The sequence below is a fragment of the Cupressus sempervirens genome, chromosome 4, assembly GCF_028749045.1.
Source record: "Cupressus sempervirens isolate cs-2001-9-10 chromosome 4, ASM2874904v1, whole genome shotgun sequence".
In the NCBI taxonomy this organism is placed as follows: Eukaryota; Viridiplantae; Streptophyta; class Pinopsida; order Cupressales; family Cupressaceae; genus Cupressus; species Cupressus sempervirens.
Window position 1 is genome coordinate 488414255 of NC_143121.1, and position 24144 is coordinate 488438398.

Sequence of the window (24144 nt, forward strand, 5' to 3'; positions counted from 1 at the left end):
AGATTTTTGCATACCTAGTTTGGTATGAACAGTTTCGATTGAATTCATTTGAGGAGAGTGATCCTACTCATGATGATAATGGCTCCATATATTGGGTCTTTAGAGGAGAAAGACTTACATAAGATTAGATGTTGTTTATGGATATGGGACGATTTGTTTGTGATGCCAATATATCCTCGTCCATATTGAATTTCTATATCATCAATTTGCTAGATACAAATCATTGGACGTGGTCTTCTAAAATGGTGGGACTAAGATATAAACCTTAAACAAGGGTTGCATGCTATGGTGGGGTAGGAGGAAGATGGTTGTGTGAATGGATGATCAAGCAAGTTGCAAAAAATTAGGGTGTCAGTTGCAAGTAGTTTCATTAATTTGATAAGGGAATTAGCTTTGAAAGTGGGATGATCAAAATTGGCATGTCCATCCTTATGATAGATGTCTCTATCTCATAAAGAAAACTACCTCAAACGACAAGTGAAAAATTATTAAATATATGGAAAATCAGAAGAACATTCGCCTATAATATTTTTGAAGGACAAAAATATAATAAAAATATAATTTGGTGGAAAAAGCCATGAGCTATGTGGCTCCACATTGTGGCTATTTCATTGTCAAATAGTGGAAACTCTCCATGTTCAATATGAAGATCTTGAAATTATAAAAGATAACTATAAGAGATCTATATTTGTGTTTTAGTGATAAAAAATATACAATCTAATTTAAAGAAAAATGATAGTCTTAAATGCATATGATAAAATAAAATAAACAAGAGTACCAGTTGTCACTGTATAATTCTAGTATTACTGATTAAGTTAAACAAAATGTTCAATAAAACAAGTATGAAGTAACATAAATGGATCATCTACTCGATCTTATTGTGACTTAATGTGAATGCATCCGATCTTTACGTGGATGATATTATGCATGAGATCTTTACTCAATCACCAAGAGATAATATAATTTGTAAGTATAGATTTTTGCAAACTTAGTTTGGTATGAATAAATTATATTGAATGCAAGGATAATTGCTTGTATGAATTCAAGACATGAATGATTAATTTAATTTAACACAAGTACTATGTAGGTGTATATGTATGCATGTAAAGCAATTCACATAGTGAACTGATTTACGTACATACATGCACATATGCATACAATCAACATAATCAGTTATCCTTGAATCTGACCAAAACTATTATATATGAACAAGTGATACATGTTTACAAGGAAAAGAAAAGAACATTTACATAGGTACCTCTTCTCCCCTTGAAGAAAATCGTAGAGCAAGGGCACAAATATCACAAGGGAATGACAACAAGATCCTAGATCTCCACTGATCTCCACCAACGTTCAGAGCTCTCCACCCTCGTTTGGAGATTTCCAGCCTCTTTCACGTGCAACTCTCCACAATAAGTCAAAACAAATGGAGAATGATTAATGTCATGTTTTCTTTTCTTTTTTGTTTATAATCCACAATCCACAATCCACAATATCTCTCTGTATACATACATACATACATACATACATACATATATACATACATACATGAAAAAAACAATGCACTTTCTAAGAGTTTACAATTACTCAACAAAATTAATGTTTTACAAGAAAATGCATTTGAAAAACTATTAGCTTAGAAGCAAGAACATGGTGTTGAAATAGTACAAAAAGTGCTTGACATGAGAGGTCCACAAGTGAGGGTGTTGACCAATCTTGAAAAATTTAATGTTGAAATGAAAGCTATCGATGATCAAACACCTATGCCAGAGTTACAACACACTATGAAATTGATTTTAGATAAGGTAGAGGTAAATATTCAGAAGTTTGATTATCAAAATTTAAGGCACAAGAGCAAAGAAGAATGAGTGGCTTTAGAAAGAGAATAAGGAGTGGCTTTAGAAAGAGACTACATGATCGAAACAACATCTAGAAAACATAGAGGATATTATGGGAGCCACTGGATATAATCTAGTAAAGTGTTGTTGTAGGTACTATGACATTGGAATCATTTGCAAGTGTCTTTAAGAATTTACAGTCCAAATATCAAATGCTTATAACAATGTTTCAACATCCTTTGCATGGTTTAGAGGTAACTTCATTGTGGTAGAGGCTTATAAAAGGGAATGAGCATCATATTTATGGCATTTACATAGAACCATAACTTGCTTCTTCAACTCCTTACACTCAACTCTTCACTGAACTTATTCTTCGATTCTATGCATATGCAATTTTATCACCTTGTAAAACTGTATTTGATCCTGCTAGCTGGGAATAGTTAACTATTCATTTTATTCTACCTAATCTGATGAAAGTTCTACATGAATTCGTGTCAACCCAACTAATCAACAACTAGATCCATTTAACTGGTTATGGCTATTTTCTTTCTAAAAATATATGCTATGATATGTTTTTGTAAAATTTCTTGCAAACTTTGCCCATTTTTCCTGGTCAGCATTATTTTTGTGGTGGATCTTGATGTAAGTCACTTAGCATGGGTTGAGTGAGTTTTTTTATTAATTAAAAAATTTGGATTCTGAATATGTATGCAACTAGATCAATTTTTCTTTTGTGATGTAATAAGCACCTTAAAAAATATCTCTAAATATACATGTTCAGAAGGAGATATAAAGAGATACCTGTTTAGAAGGAAAAGAAACCAACATTTACATACCCTTGAAGAAAATCTTAAAGCTAGGGCATGACAACAAAACTGTAGAGCAAGGGCACAACATGACAACAAAATTGTAGAGCAAGGGCACAACATGACAACAAAATCAAAGAGCAAGGGCATGACACTAAAATCGCAGAGCAAGGGCACAACAATGAAATGCAGAGATATATCATAGGAACAAAATGCACGAAGCACATATGCATAATCACGAGGCTCATTCCCTTGCAGAAGCCATAACCTAGTTAAATATACATACATATACATACATATACATACATATACATACATACATATATATATATATATATATATATATATATATATATATATATATATATATATATATATATATATATATCAACCCAGCTAATCAACAACTACACCCATTTAACTGGTTATAGCTTGTTTTTTTCTAAAAATATCTGTTATCATATGTTTTTGTAAAATTTCTTGCGAACTCTGCCCATTTTTCTTGGTCTGCATTATTTTTTGTGGAGGATCTTGAGATAAGTCAGTTAGCACAGGTTGAGTGAGTTCTATTTTATTATTATTTGGATTCTAGAATATGTATGTAGCTGGATCAATTTTTCTGTTGTGTAGCTAAGATGTAATAAGCACCTTAAAAAAGATCTCTAAATATACAAGTTTAGAAGGAGATATAATGATATACCTATTTAGAAGAAAAATAAACCAACATTTACATACCCTTGAAGAAAATCGCAGAGCTAGGGCATGACAACGAAACCGCAAAGCAAGGGCAGAACATGGCAAAAAATTCGCAGAGCAAGGGCATGACACCAAAATCATAGAGCAAGGGCATGACAACAAAACATAGAGATGACAAGGGCATGACAACCAAATCGCAGAGCAAGGGAACGACAAAGAAATACAGAGATATATCACAAGAACAAAATGCACTAAGCACAAGGGCACAATGATGTTCAGAGCTCTCCACTTTATTTCATGCATAACTTTCCACAATAAAAACAAATTGGGAATGATTTATGACATATTTTTTTAATACTTATATGGGCGTTGCAATTACGACAATCATGTCGATATTACGACAACATCAGGGAAAATTGCAAAAAAATATGAAAACCACCACAAATTAGATTGTTGTCGCAATTTTCCATTTCAATTTGACCCCAAATGTTGTAGTGTCAAAAACACAATAGACTAGTTGAACATCATTTCCATCAAATCCGTTCTTTTCCCCATAAATCTATTAATATTTCTTTATTGATCAACTGACATCTGTACTCTCTACAACTTCCAACCTTTCCAATTTGATTTGGAGGGATTTAACATATCATTTTGCAACTACCCCAACCAAATCTTTCTCTTTGCCAACCTATTTGTCCTCTCCAACCACTTTTGCAACTTCTTGGACAAGAAAAATTGCAAAATTACAAAATTGTCATTTTGTAGTTTTTGCAACATTAACAATTTTGGCATTTTAACACTTTAACCTTTATGATGAAGCTAATCATCTTGAATCCAAATAAAAAATGGAAGTTATTTAGACGATGATTAGGCCATTTGACCACTAGCTACCCTCCTACTCTAAACTAGCCCTCTACAACAACTTTTGGCAATAATTGTCCTAGTTGACAATATTTTGACAAGAAGTTATCTAGAATGCACTATATTGCTTCCCCACATGCATAAGGACCTCAAACTAAGAAATGACTACTCCTAAGTCTTTCAAATATTCTTGCTTGCTAACAACCTGGATAACCTAAATCCTACATGCTCCTGCACCAATTCCCAAGGTGTCCTAAGCAATATTGGGCAGCCATTTTTAGAGGGTCATAGCGTAGAGCTCATGAGGGGTATTGAAAAACTACTAGATGCTACAAGTCTGTGTTGTTGAGTTCTACAATAACCTCTCTCAGTTTTGGGAGATTCAATTTTGTTTACATTTGGCACAATAATCTTGCTTGATGCCAAAACTTGTAGTAGAGGTTAGTTGAATGGTGGTATAGTGCATATCTTTCAAACATGCATCATGGCATCAATTTTTCTACTCCATTAGCTCCAAATGGGTGGGTGAACCTTTGTGACAACCCTATTTTGACCAATAATTTGATGGAACGTTTGTGCCCACCTTGGACCAAAGTGTACCCAAGGTGCCCTAAACAATATTGGGAAATGATATTCAGAGGGCCATAGCTTGAAGCTCATGAGGGGTATTGACAAACTATCAGATGCTACAAGACCATTTTTTTAAGTTCTAAAATAACCTCTTGCAATTTTGGGAGATTCAAATCTGTTTACATTTGGCACAACAATCTTGCTTGATTGATGCCAAAAATTGCACTAGAGGTCAAATGAATGGTATTGCAGTGCATATCTTTCAAACCATGCATTGTCGGATCAATTTATCATCTCCCTTATCTTCAAATGGGCAAATGAACCCTAGTGATGACCTTATTCTAGTCACCGAGTTGACAAAATGTCCATTCCCTACTTGGACTGACTGTGGTCTCTTAACTTCCTATTAACTGTTGAATAACTAAAACATATAATATTGTCAAGTTGGCAGCCTCAACAAGTATGATCCTATTCACCCTTCTAATTTACTAAGACATTTTTTGATGGCCTTATTTCATGTTCCTTTAAAGCAATTGAATCACTGCTAACTTACGCCCTAGCCCTCATAGGCCTTATTGATAACTATACATTATTGAGCCCATTATAGAATAAATGATATTTGTTACATCCTTGCATGACCAAGAATGGCCTTATTAAATACTTTAACTCCATCTAAACCTTTCAAAAACTACATCCCCTCATCCTATTACATAGTGACCCTCATAGGGTCATTTGTCTCATCATGTCAACACTGCATACATAGACTTTTCATGACTCCATTTACATTTGTTAGGCACTAATGACCCAAAGTACATTGATTTAAAACCTTTTAGGTCCTTCTGACCTTCATTTGGTCTAATTCATCCAAGTGACCCCCATAGTAGCTTTCCAAATCCAATGCTTCTTCTAGTTTACAATGAACAAATTAAAATAACTTAAATGAAAATACTAAACATACATTCAATTATCCAATATAAAGTTAAATTTGAGACAAGATTCCATAAACATGAATAATGTACACATGCACAACAAATGAAAATAATTTATAATATAACAAAAATAATATATTATAGATATGTCATATATACACAACTATCTATAAAAATACCTCCATATCCAAATATGGTGCATATTCCATCTCGAACAAAACTACAAAATGTGACACATGCCATCAAAATATGTTTGCAATATTAGTTTCTTGATACAACATGGCATGTATGTCATCTAAAAAAGTACCAGGAGGCATCTCAAAAATACTACAACATCATTTTGATGTGCTCTTTGGGTTCGATAAGTCCTACATGAAAAAGTCAAACCCCAAGTTAGACTAGTTAATTTATATGATTTGTGCATATATCAAACATAAATTTACTCAAATATATATTGATAAATTATTTAATGGAATTTTCAACTGGAAACTCTTATACATACCTCTCTCCATGTCTTCCTCGGGTGATCAAGAATCCTTACATATGTCCTCACCAAGGGATGAACATTGTCAACTCTGACCTATATATATATATATACAAGTTTGTGATATTTATGTAAGAGTTATCGTATAACATTAAATTACTGATAGCATAATAAATTTATAACATAATCAAGAATTAAAATTAAACTTAGTTGTGGTGATGTTTCCTTTGGAAGTATCGGCTGCATTAGCAAACAAAACTCTGACGCCCTCCCTCCATCACCATGGGTGTTTCCCACGAGGGTCAAAAGCATAATTTTTACAATCATGACAATTAGTTTAATATAATTTAATATAATTGAAAAAAAATGATAAATATACATACAACAGGGCTCTAACCACAAATAGAAATGTCTGAGCGTATGTGGTGCTAAATCCATGTGGAGTCATCATTAATGGTCAGACCCTCTACAATAAATAATTTAATAACATTTTGTTAGTACACAAAAGCTAAAAGTGTGCATCTAAAAATAATCTCTTTAAAAGACCTCATTACCTTTCCCTTGTCAATGCAACATGCCTCACCCCCCTAGATTGTCTCCCAACAATAGATGAACCTTGCAAGACAAAAATAAGATGAGAAGCCATATAGAATTTAATATAAATAAGGAAATTAATAAACGTATATAAAAAAAATTATATTATGGAGGTCTCAAGGCTAAATGAAATGGCTAAGAGCATGGAATCTTCCACCGATGTCATCTCCTCCTTGGTCATCAGATGAACATTTAAATCACATTAAAATGTACATGTTAGTACACAATTGTTAAAATTAGTCTAATAAAAAAATCATTTTAAAATAACTATGTTGTGACAAATAAAACATATATGCTTACCAGACACAAGAAGACCATGACTCACCTTGCCCCTCCCCACCTCTTACGTGAGACACCTCATCATGAGACACTCTAGCATATGTACCCAATATTGTTGCATCCTTTCCCCAAATACATACTAATATGCATCAAAATTAATCAGGGGACCTAGGCATAAATTCTTGCATTCAATGCAAGTGTGGGGCACATAAACATGTGAGTTGTTCGCTAGTGAACTTGTGCCAACATTATCAACACAGAGAGGCAAAATTGACCTACTATGGGAAATCAATAAAGAAATCAATGAGTGAATGTCTCTAATAGCTTTCAAAGTATCTTTTGTGATCACATCGGGATGTTGCACTGGAGGAGGGGGGAGACATCAGTGGGGGTGGGGGGCATAGGTGACCACTTTCTTCATCTATCCAAACAATCTATCTTAGGGCACTCCTAATCCTGCATACTAGTTGGATGTCATGCTCCAATAGTTCACTTTCTTCCCAAGCACAAATTCAACATACAATTTTGTCAAAAAAAAAAGGGCACCTCCAAATTTTTGTGTGGTGGTTTGTCAAAAACCATCCACCAATGATATAAAAAGTTGGCACACATTGCCTCATTTGTGCACCATTTTATTGACAATTTTGGTTTTGTACTTTTGACTTTGATGACAATTTTTGAGTTTACAAATAGGTTTCTCAAGTCATCTTTACTATGTTAAGGGTTGCAACCTCATCATAATCCAACCCATCATCAAACTGCACATGCATCTCATCGTACCAATGACGAGTGACATTATGTTGCCCAACAAGTGTCTCAATATTTTGTAAAATGGAGTTTAAAGTGGATAGCATGAGAGATAATACATAAATGCTTTGATATATGGTTTGAAGCCCCCATAGTTCTTTTAGATTCTATTGAGCCAAATCTTCCAAATGAAGAGGGTTTTGAGGGACTAGTGGATCATTTAGCCATGGTTGTGGTTTGGGTGAAGGTAATTGTGGTTCATTTTAAGGCTTGTTGTTTCATGGGTGGGGGTTTTTAGGATTAATTCTATTAGCCATGCCTTTTAGATTGGAAATGCAATTCAAATTACAAATGTATTCAATAAAAAATTAAATAAACTCTATTGACAAAAAAAACCAAATTTGATTGAAAAAAAAGTATACAAATGACAAAAAAATACTTACTCGGAGATGCCAAATGGGAGACATTATTTGATACCAAAAATAAAATCACATACCAAAAAGTGCTAGTAAAAACACAACAAAATCACTATTATGACTTGTGAAAAATGAGCCTACAGGTTTCATATATTACCATAAGTATCAGGTACCTGATATTTCGTGTATCCAATCAATAATCAGATACTTGATATTTTAGGTATCCAATTATAAATTGGATACCCGATATATCGGGTATCCAATAAGGTCAAGATGCTTAAAATTTTCTACGATGATATGATGAGGAAAAAGTCAGATTTTGAAGTGCTTTTGGACATTCCAAAAGTGAATTTTTTTCACATCGCCATTTTTTGGACCCCATGATCCTGCGCATACCCTTTTGAATCATAGAAGTGGGAAGTCTAACAGAGTTGCATATGTTCTTAGTAGGAGACAACTTTTGCTGAAAAAGATGCTAATTGAGGTGGTTGGGTTTAAAGAACTCAAGAGTTTGTATCTAAAGGATCTTGATTTTGGTGAAGCTTGAAAAGATTGTACATAACTATAGATGCGCAATAATGGTTCACGTCTACTATTTAATCACACTTTCATACTAACACATCCCATTATCATTTCGATCCTTTGGCAACCTTGATCATCATTCAAGTATATTTTTGACATGTTCTTCATTATTCACACCCCCTTCTCAAATCAATTGCAGATCATTTCAGAATCGGTTCCTATTTTACCTAAACTTTTCAGAATTGACTCTAAATCATTTCAACATCATTAGAATCTCGTTTGATCAACTCTAAATCATTTCAATGTCATTAGAATCCCTTCTAATCAACCCTAAACTATCCCAAATTAACCCTAAACCATCCTAAATCAAGCCTAAACTGTTTCGAGTCAACCCTAATAAATTTGAAACATGTCAGATATACCTTATCAATCATTATTTATCCAATCTTGTGCATTGTTGTATTCCTCAGTGTCTTGTCAATCTATCAAATCTATCAAATTAGACCTTAGCACTTCCATGTCCCTCAACGCTAGGTCAACCTATCATTTTTATCATTTGATCATTGACATTGTCGAGTCCCTCAGTGTTAGATCGTGGTCTTATCCAATCAATTTAATAACATTGATGATGTTTGTTAATATTATTATGATCAATCTTAAAAATCAACTTCAATCCTGTGGCATTTACAATGTCTATTAAATGTAATATGTCCTTGACATGTCATCAATCCCAATCATCCAATCAATTTGACCATGGCTTTGATCTACCACCATCATTGTAGTGGATCTGCATAATCATCACAATTCATCAAAAGTGCATTCATGTATTTATTTAATCAAATTGGCTAATCATTTACTATGTCATAATCCGTTCCTATGTCATTTCAATCATTTTGTTCATCCCACTTTACTAATTATTATTATTAACCAATGTTCTCAATTAATTAATATTTATTAATTGATTGATCCATTTTGTGAATTATGGGAATTCTTAATTTCTCAATTCCTATTTTCCCCATTTCTAATTTCTAATTTACTAATTTCCATTTGTGTGGAATTATGAGTTTTTATTTCAAAATTCCACCCAGTCATGACACATGGCCATAATGCATCATAGTTTCTCTTTCTACACATGGCTAATATGTGTGATGTTTGGCATACATTCTTTCATATACCTGACTATAATAAGCCACACTTATCATAGATTTTTGTCTACACATGGCTATGATGTGTCATAATCTTGTCATAGATTCTCTTTTACTTTTAGTTGTGTTGACTCATATGTGTCATAGAATATTACATATGGCATATTATGTCATTTTTTCATAGATATTCCAAGGAATATTGTGGCAAGTTGCACACTTGAAATTGACAAATGTCCATCTCCTCATTTATGTCCAACTTCTTGCATTTTGTAAATTATGCCATTTTGCACTCTTTTGCCTCTTCAACCACTCCTAATGACACTCTCTTAACCACACTTCTAGTATTGTCTCCATCATTCATCACATCATCACACCATCACATCATCTTGTCATTTTATTTTGCTTTCAATTATAGGATACTATAGGCAATTGAAGCTACGTCAACATCAACAATGTAGAAGAAAGAAGAACATGGAAACTATATTTGAAAGAGGAGTTTGAGTGTTTTCAGTCTCTTTGTTTTCAATGATTTTCATGGTAGATTATAATAGTTAACATATGTTATTAGTTCCTGCCATGGCAGGAAACTTATGCATTCGTTAAAAGCGAATGATCTTATTAGTTTGTCCAATTAGGAGCCTTTATTTATTTTTATCCATTTTCCACTATAGACATATCTTTTTCTTGACACTTTTGCAAACTTAGTCAAGCTTATTTACATGCAATTTGATTGGTCTATGTGTGCTACAGTCATGAGTTTGAAAGTTTTTTTTTTCATTATTGTTTTATGCACACAAAATAATTTTTTATTTTTCCAAACTTTAGATATCAATACTAGTATTGTCAAATATTTATAGATTGTGGTTACAGTTGTATCTAATTTCTCAAAAATCAATAGAAACAAACAAAACAAGACAACATGATAAGGATTTATAGAGATGACATTTCTTGTCGTTTATTATTGTTGTGGTTATAGTTGTATTCCATTTCTAAGAAATCAACACAAACAAACAAAACAATACGACATGACAAGCAATTAGAGAGATGACATATCTTGTCGTTTATGATTGTAGTGTTGCATAAGTTTCTTTGGAAAAGATGTTTCTTTATAGTTGTGGCTTATAAATTATTTGTAGGTCAACATTTGTCCTGTGAGCATTGATTATGGATGTCAGGGAATATATTTCTTTATAGTTGTGGCTTATACATAAGTTTCCTTGGAAAAGATGTTTCTTTATAGTTGTGGCTTATAAATTATTTTTCGGTCAACATTTGTCCTGTGGGCATTGATTATGGATGTCAGGGAATATATTTCTTTATAGTTGTGGCTTATAAATGATTTTTAAGTCAACATTTTTCATGTGTGAGCATTGATTATGGAAATTCTAGAATTGTTATTTGCTTATTTATAGCATTGGTTGATTACTTTTAATTCACATTTCTAAAGGCTTGGCTTTCGTCTCTTTCTACTAGAGTACAAGGTATGTTAGAGATTTCTCTATTCTTTTTTATTTGAGATTATATTTTGTTCTAGTTGTATTGTTTTATGTGATGATCATGTTTACATGGAATCTTGTCCAAATCTATTGTTTAGAACATATTGTGTTGTAGTTGTATTGTTTTTTTTGATCATCATATTTATATGAAATCTATCTATGGAAGCTTGTCCTAGTCTATTGTTTAGAATTAGATTTTTGTAAAATAATTGAGTTTTTTGTTTGAAAATTTGAGATCCATTGGTCAAAATTTGAAATCGATGATCTATTGTGTAGAATCAAATTTGTTGTAAAAATTTGAGTTTTTTTTTGCGAAGATCTGTGCAGATATGTTAGATCAAAATACTTTTGTGCATGAAATGTTATTAGATTTTTTTTTTATGTTTGATGGTTTTTTTGTAACTTTGTTGTGTTGGTAGAAAAAGCCTTGAAGCTGTTGAAATATATGAGCTTGGCTACTATAGAATGAACCTTGGTAATCTTCAGATGCATATTCCCAATAATTTCTATAATTTAATCTACAAAATGGTTTAGGAGTTTACCAAAACACAATCATAAAACATGGATCTTGTCAAGTTGTTGGGGAAAGTCCCCTGAGAAAGGGTGTAAAGCCAAACTCAATGAACTAATATAGCATCACTAGAAGTTTATTGTGATTCCAACTTTCATCCCAGCTTTCACCTGCAACCTACTTACAGATAAATTAGATGCTGGCGAGAAAGGATCCCAATTGAATCCTCCATTTTCAATTTCAATTATTGTTCCACTTGTTCAACTGCTTGATATGTTTGCACAATTAAAACAATTGTGTATCAATGTGCTCTGCACATTGATAGGGAGCCACGGTCCTGACCCATTGTGATAGGAAGCGTATAAAATATATCATCGACTTTAGAGCAGAAGGCAACCAAATTTGGTAAGTAGATGCAAGTAATTAAATGTTCGACAGGTATACTAGATAAGCTAGGTCAAAAGTTTAATGATATTATCCTTTGAATGTTCATAGAGTAGATCATTTTGTAGAGGATAGAGAAGTGATACAGGCATGTCTATAGAGTTTTGTACTCAAATAAATATGAAATACATGTTTTTTCATATAAAATACATAAATAAATGAAAAATGAGGAATACAATTGAAATTAGAAATGAATTTTAGTACCTTTAAACATAAAATGGTTTAAATATGACATAATGTTCTATTTGTTTAAAAAAGAATTTGGATTATTTATTTTGAAGTATGAATTTTTATTTTGATTCAAATAAGAGATTTTCAAGTAAAAGGTGATAATAATATTTTATATTATGTAATATATTATTACTTTTATTTTGATTCAAATAAGAGATTTTCAAATAAAAGGTGATAATAATATATTATATTATTTAATATAGTATTACTTTCAATTACTCATTAAGATTTTCTAATGTTTTATTAGATTCATATATTTAATCTATTATTGTTGATGACATCACAATGATAGCAAAAGAACCAAGCTATGACTTGCCAATAGTAACATTCTACATTCCACTACTTAATGTTTGTTTCATTAAAATATGTTGACTTGAGAATAGACAGATGCTACATTCCACTACTAGTATAACAAATAAATGAGAACCAATGGTTGTGAATACATCATGACTAGAAGAGTAGTGCGATTACTCATTAAGATTTTCCAATGTTTTATTAGATTCATATATTTAATCTATTATTGTTGATGACATCATAATTATAGCAAAAGAACCAAGCTGTGACTTGCCAATAGTAACATTCTACATTCCACTACTTAATGTTTGTTCCATTAAAATATGTTTCCAATATCCAATAGTAAGATTCTACATTCCACTACTTAATGTTAGTTCCATTAAAATATGTTGACTTGAGAATAGACAGATTCTACATTCCACTACTAGTATAGCAAACAAATGAGAACCAATGGTTGTGGATACATCATGACTAGAAGAGTAGTGCTCCACAAGTGTGACCTATAATGAAGATCACTTTTAAAAGAGGGCTTTACAATGGTTCTAAATACATCATGACTAGAAGAGTAATGCGCCTTAAGTGTGACCTATAATGAAGATCACCTTTAAAAGAGGGCTTTATGCAATTGAAAACCTTATACGTTGCTTATTGAGTCCTTCCCAACAAGTTCTCCTTTCTTTATTTGCCTCTCTAATATTTCTTGTAAGTCCATAACTTTTTTTGCTTTCAAAATAAATTTAGTTATTGCTTTTGTTTCTTTGATAGTTGGGAAAAGCTTGAAGTATAGATTGAGTGGAGGTTCTTTGTTTTGAGGTTAGAAATTTTTAGGTGTATAAGACTTTGGGGAGTTTGTTTAGCAAAGGGTTTATAGGGTTTAAATATACTTGTGGTGAGTAATTTTATGGATATCAGTAATTTTTACATAATGATAGGTGTATTATGCTTCTGTTTTGTTAGTGTTTGGCATATGCTTTACACTTGGATGCTTTTTTAATCTTTTGATAAATCTAGAATTGAATCTGTTAGCAATCTTATTTGACTAGTTGTATCTGCTGTGGAAAACCTCTCTTTAATTTTTACCTCAAGATATATTCATGTTCAGAAAGTAAACTTTCTTTTAGTTTTTCATTAAAATGGATTCCTTTTCATCATAACTTAATTTTTGTTTTAATTTCACCGCTTTGAATTTTTTTGTAAAATTATATTATATATTCATGAAGATGAGTAAAGTATTTTATATTAAGTTTGAAGAATGATAAATGAAAATGACTTTTTATTACATTGAACTTATAAAATATTGAAAACTTATTCTTTTAATTGAAGAGACTATAACGAATCAGTAATTTTGACTATTTATTTTGATGGTAAAACATTTGTTATACTTTAAAAGAGTAAATCTTATATCAGCGATTCCTATATGGGCTGCCAGTATTTCTCTGATTGTATGCAATTATGATTGTGCACCTTAGCAATGGAGCAGGTGGTCCTCAGTAGCATCTATCATAGACCATATCAATGATTGTGGTAGCATATCTGATCTTACACATCAACTTCTTGCATCTTTACTCCTACATTCATTTTCCTGCTCTTATGAATGCTGGTCCAAGCCCTATCGCCATATGAGTATGCATTCCTGTATCAGACAACAACAAAGGAACATCTGATTCAGCTTGTAGATTATCCATGTGTTAGATTTAGTGTGGATTAATACCTCTAGCTTGCTGAGATCTTAAATAAATAACTTCTACATGAGGGATGTGCAGATATAGAACTATACTCACCATCACAGTCCTTATCTGTTAAGTATTTTATGTTTTTAGTGATTGCTTTTTTGGAGCTTTTCAAGAAGTTATCTTTATTCATTATTTTGTTTTATTACGAGTGTTGTCTCCTGTGTGCCTGGCTGAGTATTGTACTTGTAGGTTCGAGATGGTTTTCTAATATTATCAATGTTTTAATGAAGCATTTTGTTTAATAATGTTCTCTTCAAATTTTATGATATAAATGAGCTTCAGAGGTTTTCTTTATAATATTTGCACAACATATATGGAAAACTTGTCTTATATAATGGTTGAAGGTTTGTTGAAAAGTAATTATTTTAGTGATTCTCGAGTATCTGAGTTCAAAGTATTATGTCAGGTGTAAACTTATAAAGAATGGCATCTCCCTTGTTTCATTGTGATGATTAAAAATATTATACAAATAGTTAGAATCTGAAACATTCTAATATGAACTATGTCAGTTGACATAAGTGAAATGTAAATGGCAAAGACTATGAGATTGAAAGCCCTTTTAGATCTGATAGATTCGATTTCAACCATAATTGAAATGCAACCCTTTGCATAACACGTTCATTAAACCATAAACGAGACTGGAAAAAACAAGTGATCTTGATCTTTATATTAATAGGAGGATATAAAACTCCAAGTCACTCGCATGTATACTACACCATTTTGACCTACACTTGAATTCCATTCTATACATGCCATGATGAAAAAAGTTTGTTCTAGATGGTTCTGACTAACAATGTGCTGGTTTTGTACTAGTTTAATATCTTTCATATAAACACTCAAGTTCTTCAGTAGATTCTACCAAATGCTTTTTTACTTGAGAGTTGATAGTTGAGAGTATACTTCATCTTATGATGAATGGATGAAATATTAGAATAAGTTATCATATTCCCTTCAGTAGATACATTGGCCAATACATATTTTACATGTCACTTATAGGCTCTATAATAGCCTTGGTTTTGTGAGGAATTATCTATTCAATATTGAATCTGTCAGAAAGAAAAGAAAAAGCAGTAATTAACCCACTGCAGATATGTAAGAGGAAATCAAAGGATGCATTAATCTTAAGCACTTTCACCATCATCGTGTTTTGAGTGCTTATGCCTCTTTATAATCGTTTTGTTTTGCCTCTTTGAGATGAGGAAACAATTTGGCTAATGTTAAACTTTTTTGTTTGTAGAATTTCTTTTTGTTGATAATTTTTCACAGTACCATAGTAAATCATGTTTATTATTTTCACAATATATTTATATCATGTTTAAATTATTAATCAATAACATATATGATATAAATTGATTTAATATTGTACAATAATTCATACGTTAACTTGGTATTCTCTTCAATTACTCATTTATCAGTTAAATATAATCATGTAGTAATAAAGATATACTATTCATTTGAGCTAATAATGATGTAAAAGGCCCCACAGGAGAGCTTGAAATAGCACTCATAGAAGAGTGGCAATTTGTAGTAGTGAAACTTATATATTATTATTATTATTATTAGATATTTGTGTTGTTTTATTTTAATTGCACTATGTATAATATATTATTATTATTATATATATAACTACATTTCATTATGATACCTATTTAAGATGTTTTAATAATAATGATTCACTAAAAACAAAGAAAATTAAATAAGTTTTCAAGTATTGTTTTTGGATTTTTATATCAAATTTTTTGAAATGTTATAATTTGTTTCTATGTTTCTATGTTAATTGATTGCTATAATAAATAAAACATAGCAAAATAACAGAAAAATAAATAGTATTATTGTGCATCTTGTTGATTTTTCTTTTAAATAAAAAAAACTTGTGCTATAGACAGTACTTGCAACATGTTTTTCAAAATCTTGAGCAATTACTTTCTCTACTAGGAGAATTATACTAGTGACTAATATAACTAGCTTTAGAAATTCAAAGCACTATAGAATCTAACAATTGAAAAGTTGATAACAGACTTTACAACTTGAAAATGGATAAGCCAGTATGTATTCCAAGGCCGCAGTGGGACTGTCCTATTATAGGACCAATTGAATCAACCACAATGCGACATGTCTTCATATTTGATTGTTCATGTGTCGAGGAATCTCTAAGGACACTGATAGGCGAGGACTTTCTGAAAAATGCTTCAGGAAAATTTTTCTATGCTGATATTGTTTCACGATTCTTGTCGAATTGTATGGACTTCGTACAAGAAGCAACAATCGTTGAGAAACTAGCAAATGCTTATGTACGAGAGTACTTTGTACCACCGACAGGATACCATGAAGCAATTTGTGCATATCGAGGAACTCCACATGCATCTATCGTTGGCAGCGTCTTTTCTCATAAAGCAGTTGAAGAGTGTGAGGTTGCATCATGCATTTATAGTGCTGTGCATTTAGCTATTACTAATGAATGTGACCTTGTTCTAGTTCATGCATTAAATGCACACGCTACTCATTTGGGTGAACGTCTTGTGACAAGAGTGACAAACTTGTACAATGCATTCATGTCTTTATACACAAATCTACCCAAGGAAACTAGTGTTCAATGTGAACAGAAGCATCCAAGTGACAAACAACTCCCAACTGAAGCAAATCTAACTGCTCCAACTATAGATTTGACTGCTCCAACTCCTTCAACTGCAAGCTCTTCATGAACTGTTTGATTTTCTAGTAGTACTATAAACTGACTTTTGCTCATAAATTGGAAGTACTAATGTCAAAGTTCAATTACCACATCGTCCTTTTCCTATGGTTACATGTATGTATGAAGTGTGAAAAATAACACATAGACTATTGTGCTTTGCGTATTGTTACATGTATCTACAAAGTATGGAGAATAGTGCAGAGACTAGGTGCTCTATCTAGGTACTTTATGCTATGAATGAACAAGTATGTACAAGTAATGTGAATATTATATTGATATATGAATAAAAAGATTATTAAAGTAATGTCTCTTCGAGCTTTGTTATGAATATAATTGGTTGTAAACTTATGATACTATTATTACTATAGCGAAGTTTAGAACTTGAATACTAATTATACTATTAAGATGCAATGAATAGTGGAATTTATTGATGCAAAATTAAACATTGTAATTGATAGTCATCAGTTGCACATTTATTGAAAAGCATATTGTTAACATGCAATGAATAGTGGAAACCATTGATGAAAAATGAAACATTGTAATTGATAGTCATCTGTTGCACATTTATTCAATAATATGTATGGAATCATTTATATTAATGATATTTGTATGATTATTGCCATAAAAAGTATATCCATGAAAGAATGACACTAAGTGCAACATATATCTTAGAACTAACTGATGCTCGATAAATTCTAAGAAATGTTCCTCATTGAAAACAGGTTTTTCATCTCCATATTACACAAGAATGGATTTTCTTGATGCATTTTTTTCATTGGAACGTGATACATATCACCTCTCTGAAAGTCCAGTATCTAGTATTCTTGAAAAAATTCTAGAACTTCCAGAGGAATGCCAAAGGAAAATATTGGAAAGATATTTTTATGATAAGCATGTTGTCATGTTCAGATATGATGGATGGGGAGACATTCAGCCAATACCACACACTAATCAAATTCGTGTTCTATCTCCATTCATGACTAATGGTGAATTGATTTACTTAAAACATTTGGTGCGGCAATATAGGGAAGCTCATATCATAGTTCATTGTGAAGATATCATAAGACATTTCCCTCCTGGAAATCACACTGCACAAGAATTAACAACCATTTTCAATCCAGCATGCAAGACACTATTTTGCGAACTATCACCATTTAGCACGGTTGCTGAAGATGAAACACTTTTTTCCATAATAAACCTTATGGTAACATATCCAATGTTTTCACTTGAATGGATTATAAGACATGACAACACAGAAATTATTGGGCAATGGTATGATAATGATACAAGAGCGTTGGCAGCTAAGACCATAAAGCATCATTAGTCATGTCATTTTTTGTTTGTATTTGAGAATAGTTTTGAGCCACTTGGCATTCATCTTGTAGCAGATATTGGGAGATGGCACTTTCTTTATTGATGAACTAATGATTACAAGATGACAATTACCACAAGAATATAGTGAATATGTATAAGTTTATGCATACTATGAATGAAAGTTCACAACTTGCATGTAAAAGCTATAATTTTTTTTACTATGATATAGTATAATATGTATCTGGTCATTTCAATGTCATTTGCTTCTTAGTGAAGTATCCCTTGAGGCTTCAAAAAATATATTACAATATGTATCTAGTAACTTCCATCTCACTTTATAATATATTAGAAGTTGTTTTCAACTTTGATTGTTGCAAACATGCAGATAGCTTTATTTAGCTAATCAATTTTTTGCAAAGTTGACTACGAACTAGTAAAAGTTTGATCTACTATGTTTAATTTGTGGACAATGATTATGCCACACAATACATTATTTTTCACATATGTAGAATAAGAACTAGTGACCTAATTAATTACATCTAATGTTGTGAAGGTTTGATTATGCTTTTCTTAATACGAAATTTTGATTGCAAAGTAGGAAAATCAACAAGGACCAAATACACAAGCTTGGCAGTTGAGTGAAGAAAAAATAGTAAGTAAAGTTATACATTTGATTAGAATCTAGAAATTTCAAAGTTACAAGTTTCCAAAATTTGCTTGTTTCTTTGTGTATTATTCCCTTAAAATCCATGTTAGCATTTCATAAGATCTCTATTGGCATAAGTTTCTGTCTTCAAAGTAATGATTGCCAACAAAAGAAGTCAAAGACACAGTGTGCTTGAATAGATCTCAAAGATGCAAAATTACTAATTGTATTGTCTTCTTGACTACAAAATCTATAATCAGAACCTCATAGAATAGATTAAAATGCATATATACATTTGTAACTCGAGACCACCCACAGTCAAACAATTTGTTTTCCACTTTTTGAACAATGTCTCTGGATTGTTGACCCCCTTGCAGTGAATGGAGCATATCCACAGAACATGATGACTAAGTTGGCTGAGAACAAAATTGAGCATGTGCCTACCTATGAAGAACTTGCAATAAAAGCATGGATGACACTAATCTTGATAACATTAGTAGGTTTTACACTATTCTTCACAATGGACAATACTCCATGGTTTGTAACGTTAATTGTACTGTGTGCGGTAGCCATATTGTATGCATTTGGTATGTAACCAAGCAACATACAATAATAGTAATGTCACTAGTCATGATAGTAGTAATGACAATTAGTATTTATTGGCTAGTAGTGTTCTAATTGATCATAGTATGGAAATAATGTTTATAATGGAGATAAGCTACAAGTAACTACTGACAAAAGATGATTATGAACAATATGACAACAGTCATTTTTGACCTACTATTTTCTGGAATTGCATATCGTTTTCATTTCTTTATAATTGAAATTGTTGTTTAAGAGGATTGGTCATTTGTAGTGTAATGTAAACATGTGTGTATTGAGACATGTCTTAACAAAAGTTTAATTGTGCCATAGAAACACAAAAAAAGAAATGGAGAAGACATATAGGGGCATTCGCAAGAAAGCATCTAGTCGATTTTCAACAGAGATAACATTGCCCAAGCTATGAAGACAAAAATGGCTAGGAACATTTGACATAGCAGAACAAGCAGCCTTTGCCTATGATATGGCCAGCATGTCAATGAGAGGCAATAATGCATACACCAACTTTTGCCATGTCAACTATACACCTCATAATCAATCTTCCAATGTGTAGAGCACTTAGATCTCAAATGTAATGAGATCAAACAGGAAGAAAACTAAATACATGAAATTGTCTGAATTGCAAGAACATTCTGAAAAAGTTGAAGAAAAAAAAGGACATAAGTCATTTTGCAATGGATCTAAAATCTGTTCAAAAGAAAAGTCATATCGAGGTGTATGGAAACGTTCAAGTGGCCGTTATGTTGCACAAGTGTGGAATCCTATACAAAAAAAGCAAAAATGGCTAGGAACATTTGATACCAAAGAGGAAGCTGCTATCACATATGATCTGGCTGCAATATCCTTCAAAGGATACAAAGCTATTACAAATATTGTGCATCCAGATATAGAGATACATGAAACAAAAAGTATCTCTCACTTAGAGAAAGATCAACTTCAATTGACCCTTCAAGTTGAACGATGTCCAATAGAAATAGGTAAAAATGGTCCAATGTCAATGGTCTATACAAATGATCATTTTGGTCAAACAATACCCATCACTGAGAACTAGGACTATCTAACCATGATGCACATGAAACCTAACATTCTTGAAAGTTTTCATAGAAATCTAGTACAAGATCTTCCATCGAAAGAACATATCAATTCCATATATGCTACTAGCATAGATAGCATGTATTCTTTAGAAAGTGACACAAAAATTCACTATCAATTATTTGAATCAACCTATCCCACTGCAATTCGACTACCCAATTTTGAAACAAGTTATCAGAATATACATCCCTCAAATTTGATAAACTCATGCCCAATGCAACAACTAGAACAAGTTGTTTCCCCCATGCACCTGTCTCATGAAAAATGGAATTTTGCAATTCTCAACATGGATCCAATTATAGAAAAATATGATAGTAATGTTCCCAGTGAAAATGTTCCTTCATTTCTAAACAATCTTGCTGCCAATCCTAACAATATAGACATGTGCGGTGTTAACCATGACACATTTGACTTCTCCAGTTTCCATGTGACATCAGAGAATAATGTCATTGAGCTTCACCATTGAACTTATGATTCAAATGGTACAGACATAGAGCAATCTCAACATTATTTCTATTGCTTGATGACATAGTCAACATATCATATTTGATGTGGAGATGTGAAGAGAAGGTGGAAAAAGCAAAAAGATAATATGGAGGCATGATTGAAGAAAAGCATAGTAGCAATTTGTGTATTCGCTACTTGTGTTTTGTATTAGCATTTTTCTTTACTTCATCAATGACTGTTTAATATTGAGGTGGCAATGTGAAGAGGAAACATGAAAAAAAACATAAAGATAACATGGAGACATGACCAAAAAACAAGAGGAGTATCAATGTGTGTATTTTCTACTTGTATTTTCTATTAGCATTATGTTTTTTGAATATTTCATCAAGGAATTCTAATGATGCAATATGTTATGTGTGTTTTAGTCTAGTATCATAATATATCTTTTTCTAATATGCTATAGTAGAAGATATAAGAACTATAAGTTTTTGTATTGCCTAGTCTTCAGGTTACATTTATCATTGTGAAATAGTGCATGTAATTATTCCTCTATAAAATAATTAGCATGTTTTTTTTTGAATATTTCATTAAGGAATTCTAATGATGCAACATGTTATGTGTTTTCTGTTCTAGTATCATAAAAATCTTTTTTTACTATGCAATAGTAGAAAGAAGTACAAGTTTTTGTATGCCCTACATGTCTTCAAGTTAAATTTATCATTGTGAGATAGTGTATGAAATTATTCCTCTATAAAAATATCAATGTGGAAGCACACTTTCTTGTCATGACAACCATAGTGCAAATCTAAATCATTCTATGAAAGTTGAATTGTTCCATACTAGATACTTTTGAAAAAATGGGACTACATATTACAATCTATAGTATAATTTCTTATGGCAAGTGTAATTTTAAAGAATAGAAAAATCAAAGTAAATAATCCAAGATAACTAAAAATAGTATATTGAAAAGATGCATTTTGTCATGCAGGAAAGCAATATCCGCATGTAGAAAAGAAACATAGTGTAAGTATACAAGTGACACGAAAACCAAGGTGGTACTAGTCCTTCTTGAAACATAAAATGATACAAAATCAAATAGAAATTATAGACCTAGAGCATTACAAGCCAACACATCAAGATAGAACTTGCAATATTGACATTGCACTAGAGAATGAAGGACTATGCAGAGTACCAACATTCAAGTACAACATAGGAGATTGCTTATTTGACGCCTTGGAATTCCTACTAAATTATAGATATACATCACTTGAGCTAAGAAATGGAACCATTGATTACTTCTTACAATGCAAACGAGAAGGTGAATTAGAAGCATTGCATTCGTATAGTACATAACTTCATCCACAAACTCTATACGAATTGCACCGAGTACATGATCCAGAAACATATTTGCATAGAATGCGACTTTCTGCAAAGCAAAACATACACAATGGAGAAGTCAGACTATGAGGAGATATATTTTGCATTCATTGGTTATCGAAGTGGTTATTTGGTCAACAACAACAAGAAGAAAGTACTTACACTTCAATGAATCAACATAAGAAGAAGCATACTCAATCCTCTTTCATGATACAAATCCTACTGCTGGTCACTTTGAACCACTACTAAGATTACAGTTAGAAGAGTCATTCATCGAGCACAAATGCGGTACAACAAACTGAAGAGATTTATAAAAGAGCATAACGCACAACACATTGTAGAAGTTGCAAACAAAAATAATATAGGACATGACAAGGTGCACATTAAAAATATCAAACTAGAGAGCCCTAATAGAAAGCATGTACTTCAACTATGTCACCTCAAGAGATTTATCAGAGATTCTCCAAGTAATACTAGAAAAAATACAACAAATGCACTTCGACTATGTCATCTTAAGAAATTTATTAGAGATACGCAAAATAATACAACGAATAATGCAAATCGGAGCAAGAACACTCAAAATAAGTCAACATGCACATCTAGAATCCAAAGAATAAAAAAAAGAGATAGGACAGTGTCATCTGGTAAAAAAAATAAAAATGGATTGTCACCAATAGAGATATTTGAAACAACAGTCCAGGATACACCAAAACAAACATGCTCAATTTGTCAACTATTATGTTTCATGAAAGACATCAAACCAATGAAACAAAAGGAAAAGAACAACTATTATACTCTGATGCAAATAAAATATGAAGCGCCAAATAATTTCATTTGTCGAACATGCTTGTTTGCATTGAAACACTTCAAGCTCCCAACATATAGTACACCAAAAAATATTAGAATTAATGAACCAATAGAAGATGTGCAAATATTGTCACAACTAGAAGAACGACTAGTGTTAGTGAGAATTGCATTTGCTCAAATATGGGAATTAGGATACAAAAGATCACAAGTGGGATTGACAGGTTCTATTATCAATGTTCCTGTGAACATGAATATCATACAAAATGCACTACCACAAACAACCAATAGCACAACAACTATTGTTGTTGCTCTCAAAAGGTGACTAGAATACAAAAATGCATTTCAAATAGGAATGGTGCGGCCAAATGTAGTGATGCAAGCGCTCTCAAAACTCACAAGTACACCACTATACATAATGGAAAATGTTAAAATAAAAGAAGATTGGAAAGAAGCTCTTGAGATTAATGTTGAGAATGAAAGGACATATGCAAGTTGCGAAGATGAAACATCCTCTCCATTCAGTGAAAATGCAACACAGTCGGATGATGATGAAGAACATAATGAGCCTTC